Source organism: Zalophus californianus, chromosome 15, assembly GCF_009762305.2.
Source record: "Zalophus californianus isolate mZalCal1 chromosome 15, mZalCal1.pri.v2, whole genome shotgun sequence".
NCBI lineage: Eukaryota > Metazoa > Chordata > Mammalia > Carnivora > Otariidae > Zalophus > Zalophus californianus.
In genome coordinates this window covers 13,749,064-13,758,161 of record NC_045609.1, presented here as the reverse complement: position 1 = coordinate 13,758,161, position 9,098 = coordinate 13,749,064, and the positions used below count along the sequence as shown (strand labels likewise).

Below are 9,098 nucleotides of genomic sequence, written 5' to 3'. Positions count from 1 at the left end.
GTTTCCTGGCGTCTTCAGTTGGAAGTCCGGAAGGCCAAGGCAGGGGCTGCTGTCACGAGGCCTGCCGGGGCCTCCCTCTTAAGCAGAAGGGCCACAGTTGGCCCTCTGCAAGGGACCTCCTCTGCCTTGCAAGAGTATGCGCGCCCACCTCCCGTGTGGGCAGCGAGGTGCCAGGCAGGAAACAGCTCAAGGTCATGGAAGAAAAAGTTGGCAAGTAGGAGACAGATCCCCGAGTCCCTGTTCCTGCTCCTCTCTGCTTCTATCTCAGACCTGACTGCCTTTCTTGAGAAGCACGGGGCTCGCTGGGGCAGGTGGGGCGGGGGAAGCCATGACCTCTTTGGGGGATGTTCCCCAGGCAGAACAGTGCCCCTCAGAGGGCAGTTACCCTCACCCATCCCTGTCAGGCAGAATCCTGGCCTGTCTCTGCCTCCCCTGTGCCTGCCCACTACCCTCACTGACCAGAGCCGAGGACGTGGCCACGGAGAGGTGGCGTGAGGAGGTGGGTTCCTCCCAACAGCACCCACTGCCCCGTGGTCCGAGAGGGTAGCAGAGCCCCAGAGGGTGGAAGCTGGAGGCTAGGGAGGGACACACTTCTGTGGCAGGCAGAGAAAACAGAGCAAATAAACAGTTGTTGCCGGGCTGAACTGATCCAAAGACAAACTTCAGTTTCTTCAGACTTAGGAGATGGAAGGGGGGTCTCAGTCTTGAAGTAGAACCACAATGTTGTCTTCCCTTGTCCTCCGCAGGTGACTCCGAAGCAGGGGCAAGCTCCTGGGGTCTGCGGAGTAGCCACCCTGACATGAGGAGGGCCTGGCCCAGGCCTCGGAGCTGACTGCAGTGGAGGAAACGTTCCCTGGTGACTTTCGAGAAGCAACACAGAGTCGGGATGTCTTCGAGTCCATTCGGCACATCTGAGACCTAGCGTCCCAGGATGTCTGGGCACATGAAAGTCTGCAGGTCCCCAACCCCGTTTGCTCTGCCTGCCTCCCCAGGTGGTGCCTGGTTCAGCCTGGGGCCGAGATGTCTAAACCTGCCCTTCCCACCTCGAGGAGGGTGGAAATCCGATTCCCCGCCTTGCATTCAGAGAGGCAGTGTTCTGTCTCAGTCTAAGAGAAGGCCGAGTGGTGGTGGTGGGCACGGCAGGGAAGTGGCGACCCTTGGCCACCTCACCCAGCACCACCTCGGGGCAGGTCACCTGGCCCCACAGAGGTGAATCTGGTTCCCCCAGGGGCTCCTCCTTCCTCAGGATCCATGAATTTGATGGGGCACGTATGAAACAGCAGAAAAACCATTACCTTTGCATGCAGATTAATGTAAGTTTCCTATTAGGTTTGTCAGGCAGACAGAAAAGGAAGATCCTAGGGGATTTTTCTTTCCTGAGAAACCAAAGGAAAGCAAAAACAGATCTATCTGTACGTGTGTCTGTGTGTGCGCGTGCGCGCGCGTGTCTGTGTGTGTGTGTGTGTGTGTGTGTGTGTGTGTGTGTGTGTGGCAGGGGAATACCCAGCAACAGAGGCCTAAAGCAAGAACAGTATTTGCAAACAGGTTAGCTGCTCAGATTCTCCTGTGATCTTGTGTTTCTGGGGCTGGTTATTCTCCCTCATTAAGAAGCCCAACTGAATTCTTGCCTCACCCGCATGGTAAAAAATAATGACATGCAGACATGAAGCCTGCACTAAAAATCAGCATACAGAGAGATTCCACCTTTGCCTTTGGTCATCCCAGCACGTCACGGCCATAGATGGAAAGCATTTAAAATACTCCTCCTCGCAGACAAGATACGTGAGACTCGTCACTAGCCCCGCTGCTGAGAGAAGCCTTTGCGTGTTAGTGAAAGTCAAGGATCAGAAATTCAGATAAGGCTCTAACGTGGATTTCATGGAGTCAGGGGCCTGACTGTTGACCAAGTGAGGGATTCCAGGATGATCATGTAACAAAACAGTCTAACTTCAGAGGTGGGTCTCCAAAGTAGCACGGCCACTTAGTAATGAGTACAGGACTCTTCCTCATTACCTTGAGCTCAGCCTGAACCAGAGAGGGGCATAAAGGGACCGCTGGTAAGGCCTTGCCAGCCCCAGCACTCCACACCCCCATGTGCACCCCCTTTGTCTCACCTCAGTCTCCTGCAAACAGCTCTCCCTGGAATCTGAGCATCCTAAGCTCCAGGGGCTTAGGATTGGTCGTTTGCCTGGGGAGGGAAAGACTGTGGCCCTTTGGATCTGTGTCTTTAGGGCTCCACCCAGATGGGTTTGGTGAGTTTGAAGACTGATCCAGGTCCGGGGAGGTGCTTGCAATAGCCATCTCCAAATTAATGTTTTGGAGCTTGCAGAATTAGCTGCGCCCTAAGAAGCGTGCCCCGACTGTTTCTAGCAGGACAGAATTAAAAAAACTGCCATTTACCAAACTGGTTTTGAGGATTTTGAGAAGAGACTCGAGGGTTTGCCCGAACATTTGAATGTTCCTAGTACGCTGTCCTAAATCGTGTATCTTCCTGGTGCAGGCCGTCACAAAGTGGATCAGCTGACGCACACATACATGAATCTTTGGGTAGTCTTATTTAAAATTGTGCCGTCCAAACACCTCTAAGATTAGTCAACAGGTTCATCTTTCTTATCTCTATAGCTGGTTTTACGAGTGCCACCAGACCTCCCACTGCAAGATGGAGAGAAGAGCTCCGCCATCTTTGTACGTAAGGCCTCATGCACACCTACCCTGTGCCTATGACCCTCCCCACCTCCCAGAAGGCCGCAGGGATGGCGGCTGTCGTTCTCCACTCTCAGATGAGAATGAGTAGCAGGAGTGGGCCTAGGGCCCAAGTTCTCTACAGGCCACTCCTGAAGTGGGTGCAAATGAAGACCCACAGAGGACCCTACCTGGCTCCTTCCCCAAGGAAGCCCAAGCCAGAATGTCTGGAGAAATACCTCATGCGACCACAGGCTGGGAGCAGATTCTTAGGTGGCTTCCTGGCCCTTTTGTATTTACACAAGAAGGCATCTGTTAAAACTAGGAATGTTCTTTCTGGCCACAGAGTGAGTCTTGGTGCATAAATCTGGGCTGATGTCACACAGTGCTTCCATCCGCCTGTCTGTGACAAATGTGGGACAGGACCGGAAGGGGACAAGGGATGTTTCTCTCACTTGTCTGCAGACAGGGGCTGCTGGGCTCTAGAGGTGAAGGGGTCGCTGAGTGAACCTCCCCGGAGGGTCAGGCCCGCAGGCTTAGCTCTGGGGCCTGTCTGCTCTTCTCTCCAGCCTAGGGCTGGCTTCTCAAGGCCCTGCATGAATGGGGAGCCTGGTGACCCTGGGCAAATCTCGGACTTCTCTGGTTGTCTCGATTTCCCCACTTTGGTAGATGACGTCTCTAAAGCATTTGATGATTCCACCAGCAAAGGAGAGCTACGGGACAGAAGCTTAACAATGGCCCATGGCAATGGATGGGGTGCCAGATGGGTAGCGCGGATCACAGAGGCCATCACCGTTTGGGGAGTTGCAGGGGGAGGAAAACACTTATTAACTCCGCCAGTGAATGAGCTGGATTCTCAGCGTCTGCACGGCTGGACCGAGGGCTCCGTCCTACATGTGTCCTGGAGCCAATCCAGCTGCACAAGTCCCTGGGACGGGCTCCCTAAGGGCTGGTGCTCTGCAGCCTCTGGGCGCATCTCGCTTTTTCTGCCAAGGTGTGCCCTCTTTGAGGGCCGAGGCTGCATTTCAGCTTTCCGCTGTGTCCCTGTAGAAACCGGCAGGACACAGTGCCTTGTTGGAAGTCCTAAACATCTCTTCTTGGCAGACTGAACACTAAGAGAAGGGGTGAGCCCCCGAGAGGCACGTGGGCTTCGCCGTGCCGTCTGGACTCAGGAAGGGCAAGAAGGCTCCTCAGACAATCGAGCTTGGCCTTAAAGACAGCTGAAAACCAGGTAGTCTCAGGGCCGTGTGGACCCCCCCCCACCCCCCCCACACACACCCTGGGGCAATGGCAATCCAGCGGCTCACCCAGCCGGCCGTGCACCATCCCACAGAGGGGACGCCTCTGCTAACAGACCAGAAAGTGACCCATCCGGTCGTGCTGTTTAGTCCTGGCACAAATCTGGAACATTTAATTCGGCTAACTGGGGGTTTTATCAAATGGCAGGGGAGGGGCTGGTCTTTGTTTTTTGTTTTTAAACATAAGAAGAAAAGGCTCTAATGTTCAACCAGAATGTATCCTTGTGGCCCTTGTGGGTTTTTAGCCAAGTGATAATGTATATAATCGGGAAAAAGCAAACGTGTATATTACCTACATTTCCCCATAACTGCACGAGATAACAGAAAAGTGCAGGAAATACCAAGCAAAATGAATAGAAGCAGTCTGTCCCACCCCTGGCATGCCCTCCCTCCCCTGCCTGCTCTAAGGACACCCTTCTGCAGATTAGGACAGGCAATACTGGGCAGGGCTCCTATTTCCCGAGGCACAAATCACCTTACCATCTATGCTGTATCTGTTGGAGTTTAGGTTAGGCCCGTGAAGTGCTTCCAGCAAAAGTCACAGTCTGGCTTTGGCTGCAAGGATTTTGCCCACCTCGTGCACGTTTATTGCGCTTTGCCTATGTGCAAAGCCGGCCGCCGGGAAATGTGACCTTTAGGGGTCAAGAAATGCGATGGAGACAGCATGCCTTGATTCTTTGGGAGAAATTCTAATTTGTAAGTATGACCCGTGATTAAGGAGGATGGTGCCTTGTCTCCGGGTGGGGACTTCTGCCCAGACCCACCAGCTAGAGTTGAGCAGGAACGTGGTCCTTGTCGAGTGCCCCCAGAGATATTTATTGCATGCCCGCCCTGCAACAGTCCATGGCAACCCCGCTCTGCTCGGCAACAAGGACAGACTCTGCCTTCCTGAGGCTCAGCTTCTCCAAGGCTGCAGTGGGGGTGAAGAGAGGATCTCCATGGCACACCCAAACCCAGAGATATTCGGCCTGACCCCCAGGGAAGAAGCTATAGTTATATTTTAGGCCATACTGGGAGCTACTGATGGAAATTAGTGGAAGAGCTAAGTGAAATCTGGGAACTGGGTCCATCTGGCACTGTGGCCGCCTGCACCCCAGAGAATGTGGGCTTCTGAGCTGAGGACTCATTGCTCAGAGAGACACTTAGGCATGTTTGCTCCCCCTAGGGCAGCGTTCTTTGTCTGCCTTCCTTCCCAGCAAGGGCAGAGGAAGCCCCAGGCTTGCCTCTCCTAAAGACATCCCGTCCCTGGAGTGGGCAGTCAGGAAAGCCTGGCACCTTTATCATGAGAGAAGGAACAGACCAGCACAGGACCAGTCAACCACTGGGAGGAAGGAAACACCAACAAAATTCCTTACCACGTGTGCACTTTACAATTTCCAAAACGCTGTCAAAGCTCAGACCTCCGCTGAAGGCAGGGCACATTCTCCCTGAGCACTGTTCCTTATTTCAAAACCGAACCACCAGAAACACGCAGAGAAAACAAAAGGAACCACCAGCAACAAGCTAGGTATCCAGCATTTCAGGAGACCCAGCTCTAACTATGATCGTGATGAAGACAAAAAAGACCCTGCCAGGCAAATCCTCTGCTGCCTTCACCGGTCTGAGTCTTCCACCATCAAAAAGGAATGCGGTAAAACCAGCAGGGGCAGGGGAAAGGGAAAAAGGAAAAGAACAAGAGTGACTAGGGAAAGACCAGTACCATGTTTCCTGCGCTGAGTCATGGTTTTAGAGTGACCCGGGCCTGCAGACCTAACTGGGGACGAATCACGACAATCCACACACAATTCTTTCTGACATCATCACTTGTAAGCAAGCGCAAGAACCGGCCCATTTGTATGTATTCGCATCTGACACGATGTGTTAGAACTCACAAAAAATATTTAGATACCTAACTGGCCATTAGAATCAACAATCGCCAAGTTTGAGTATTGTCAACAGTAATTTCAAATTTTCAATGGGAAAGCATTCTCGACAGGTCTCTTGAGATAGGCAGAGGGTGTGGGGACAAGGAGGGAGCTTGGCCTGGATTCTAAGCCACCAGCCCCCCACCCCCCCACCCCCCCACCCCCCCACCCCCCCCCCGCCGCAAGGTGCAGGGGGCCTTGTAGGGGGCGGTTCTGTCACAACGCTATCCTCTCCATCCTTGCTCGTCCCTGTGAGGCTAGGTTCAGCATCTTTTTCGTTCCTAATCTCCCAGGCTCCTTCTCCCATTTCTACGCCTCCTTACGGAAATCAGGTTTTTCAAATGTGCCTTCGGGTCTTTCATTGGACGTGGTGGGCACGATGCTGTCCCCACCCTGCGCCCACCAAGGTGAACCTCTCTGGGAACCCAGCTGTGCCCCTGGGTCCAGTGCTCATTCCCAGGAGAGCGTCCAGTCTAGCGGGCGGAGACCAGGAATAAATAAACAACTGCATACACGAACTGGGAAATAGCACCCAGTGATAACCACTCTGCGGAGAACCAAAGCAGGATGGGACAGCACCTGGGCAGGCAGGGAAGGCCTCTCTGGAGAGGTGACCTTCAATCCTGGATGGGGGAGGGAGCCAGCTCTACAAGGTCTGGGGAGCAGCATTCCTGGAGGAGGGACCTGCTGGGTCAGGGCCTCAGGGCAGGAATGAGTCTGCTGTACACAAATCAGAGCAAAGGTGACTCAGGAGGAAGGTAGGGAGCCTGCAGGACTTCCAATATATATTCTGGGCAGCATGGAAACCAACTGTTGGTTGGAGGGCCTTCAGGGCCGGGATGGGTTTAGTCTACAATGTTTGGCCATCACTTTGGTGGTTGTATGAAGAAGATGTGTATGGGGAGACCAAAGGGAGGCAGGAAGACTGGCTAGGAGGCATGTTCTGGGTCCCAGCGAGGCAGAGAACTCTGACAGTGGCCTCCACAAGGCTGTTGCTGCCGCAGGGGCTCTAGCACGACCCGTGGCAATGCCCCACTCGGTTGGGTATATGGCGCAGGCAGCGCCTTCTCCCACATGCCATCCTCCCAAGCTCCCCCACCACAGAGCTTGATTAAAGCCAACTAAAGGAGACCCCTACATCATTTCTGGCTTTCGGTGGCCTCACAGAAAATAAACATCTTGCCAGAAGCTTCTCTTACTTAACCCGGCATGCACCACGTGGTCGTCTCTTGGCTTCCCGGCCCCACCTGCCACCGCCTGTCCAGCTCCCCACACAGAGCCTGGCGGCTTCTTGGCATCTGACCTTTGGCTCCGTCTCCTGGCTTCTCATCCCAGCTCTCCCCCTCAGCCCACTGGTTCCAGGGACAGAACATGCAGCAAAGACCCTCCTGTTTGACTTGGCCCAGTGGTGCCGACACCGGTGACCGTACCTGTGGGCGGATCTCACCCGGGCCCAGCCTCGCCGGTGGGCAGCCCTGCTGACTGAAGACCAGCAAACGAGGCTCAGAGGTGAGATAGGAAAAAGGGAAGAGACACACCTGCCGAAGAGGGGGGGCAATAGAAGCGTGAAACGCTTTCCTACAGATTTCCAGGGCGGGGGGGGGGGGGGGTTCTAGGATGTTTGTCAGAAGAGTACTAAATACTGCCACTGGTTGAGCACGTGCCTTGCCCCTGCTCCCGGAAGGCATTTTGCATTTTCTGATCTCACCGCAGTTGTAAGGCGTGGGGATTGTGCCCACATCACAAATAAGGAAAGTGAGGTTTGGACAGCCTCAGAAGCACGCCAAGATAGCACATCTAGTGGTGCAGAGGGACATCCCATCCCAGGCCTGGGCCTCCATCAGTGTCGGTCCTGCAGGCTCATCCGGGCGGGTTTCTGTGGTCGTGTTAATGGGCTCGTGAGTCTTTCTCAGGCGTGGCTGTCCTTTCTGCTTCCCTCCGCTTCTCAACAGCTCGGGGAAGGACTGACCTCGATGGCTTGGTGCTCTGGACCCAGGGAGCACTCGATGAGTGTTATTGACTGGCTGACTCAGGCCCTGTCTGCCCACAAGAGCCATTTTGAGCAGCTTTGACTGAAAGACAGAGGGAGGCCGTTCAAGGCAAATAAGCAGTCTGGTTGATTCTGTCCTTCCTCCCCACCCCTGCTCCCGAGGCTGCCTACAGGCTGGGGGTTCTCTCCTTGGGGAAGGAGGCCAAGAGGTGGCAGAGCGGCCCCGCTCCTCTGACAAATGTTGCCAGTGCTCTCTCCACCATTGGAGCTCATCAGACGGATCCTGATTCTCCGAAGCGAGCTGGCTCTCAGCTCGCCATGGCCGCCTTCCACCACACCGGCCACCTTCACTTGGCAACGATGAGTGGACACCTAGCTGCTCCTTGCCAGGCGGAGAGGAAGACACACAACCCGACTCTCTGCGTCCCTTCTCTGTCATTCTGGGAAATGACAGGGGAGGAAGGTGATTCTTAAAATTAAAAAAAAAGAAGAAGAAGAAGTCTGTGATCACCCAAGAACTTCACTTCTTTAGCCCATATACAGAGAGCTGAATAAAGTATAGACTTCATTAATAACGTAAATTGGACTCAAAACAAGTCAGGGTATGTTCCCTGGGTAGGACCTTCTCAATCCTGAAACCCTACTTTTTAGGACTTAATATTCAAAGGGAAAAGAAAAGAAAATGCACACGTGTGTTTGCTTGTGAACCCTTTACGAGACTCCGATACAAACTGATGATAGGCGTTGGCTCTCAGGAGGGGAATGGGTGTCTGAGGCAGAGGAGTGGGAGGGAGACTTTTCACCATAAATTCTTTGAAATATTTTTAAATCGTGATCATATGAATAGACGGCTTATTTAAGAAATAAAGAGACAGACTTTTTTAGAAAGCAAGAACAGGGAAAGCAAAGCTACACGGAGATGAAATAATCCAAGCTCTAGGCGACACCAGCAAAGGATTCTCCTAAAAAACATGCCATTACAATAATAACTTCATCATATTCAGATTTTGGTGGCATTTACGAATAACTTTTTCTGTAGGGACCAACTCTTTCGAGCTGCTGGGTGCCTTCCTCATGCTCCGTCAGGCAGACCAGAAGGCAGGGGGGGTTAATCTTAGGGGAAGGAAAAGTGGTGGAGAGGAGGTGAGTGGGGTGACCCTGAACCATGTTTGTAACTTCACGGAACTCAGCAAAAACAGAGCGGGAGGTGGGAGCAAAGGGGCA

The 9,098-nt window shown here is 53.4% G+C and overlaps 1 long non-coding RNA gene across 2 annotated transcripts; it reads left to right on the top strand.

The window, feature by feature from the left end:
- Nucleotides 1–750: 750 nt before the first annotated feature.
- LOC118356311 lies at nt 751–8,669 on the top strand. Of its 2 annotated transcripts, none has more exons than XR_004819631.1 (4): nt 751–1,955; nt 2,623–2,685; nt 7,233–7,393; nt 7,837–8,669. It is a non-coding gene; the product is annotated as an uncharacterized LOC118356311 (long non-coding RNA). The 2 variants fall into 2 exon arrangements; XR_004819632.1 differs by having other exon boundaries at nt 7,220–7,393.
- Nucleotides 8,670–9,098: the final 429 nt, after the last annotated feature.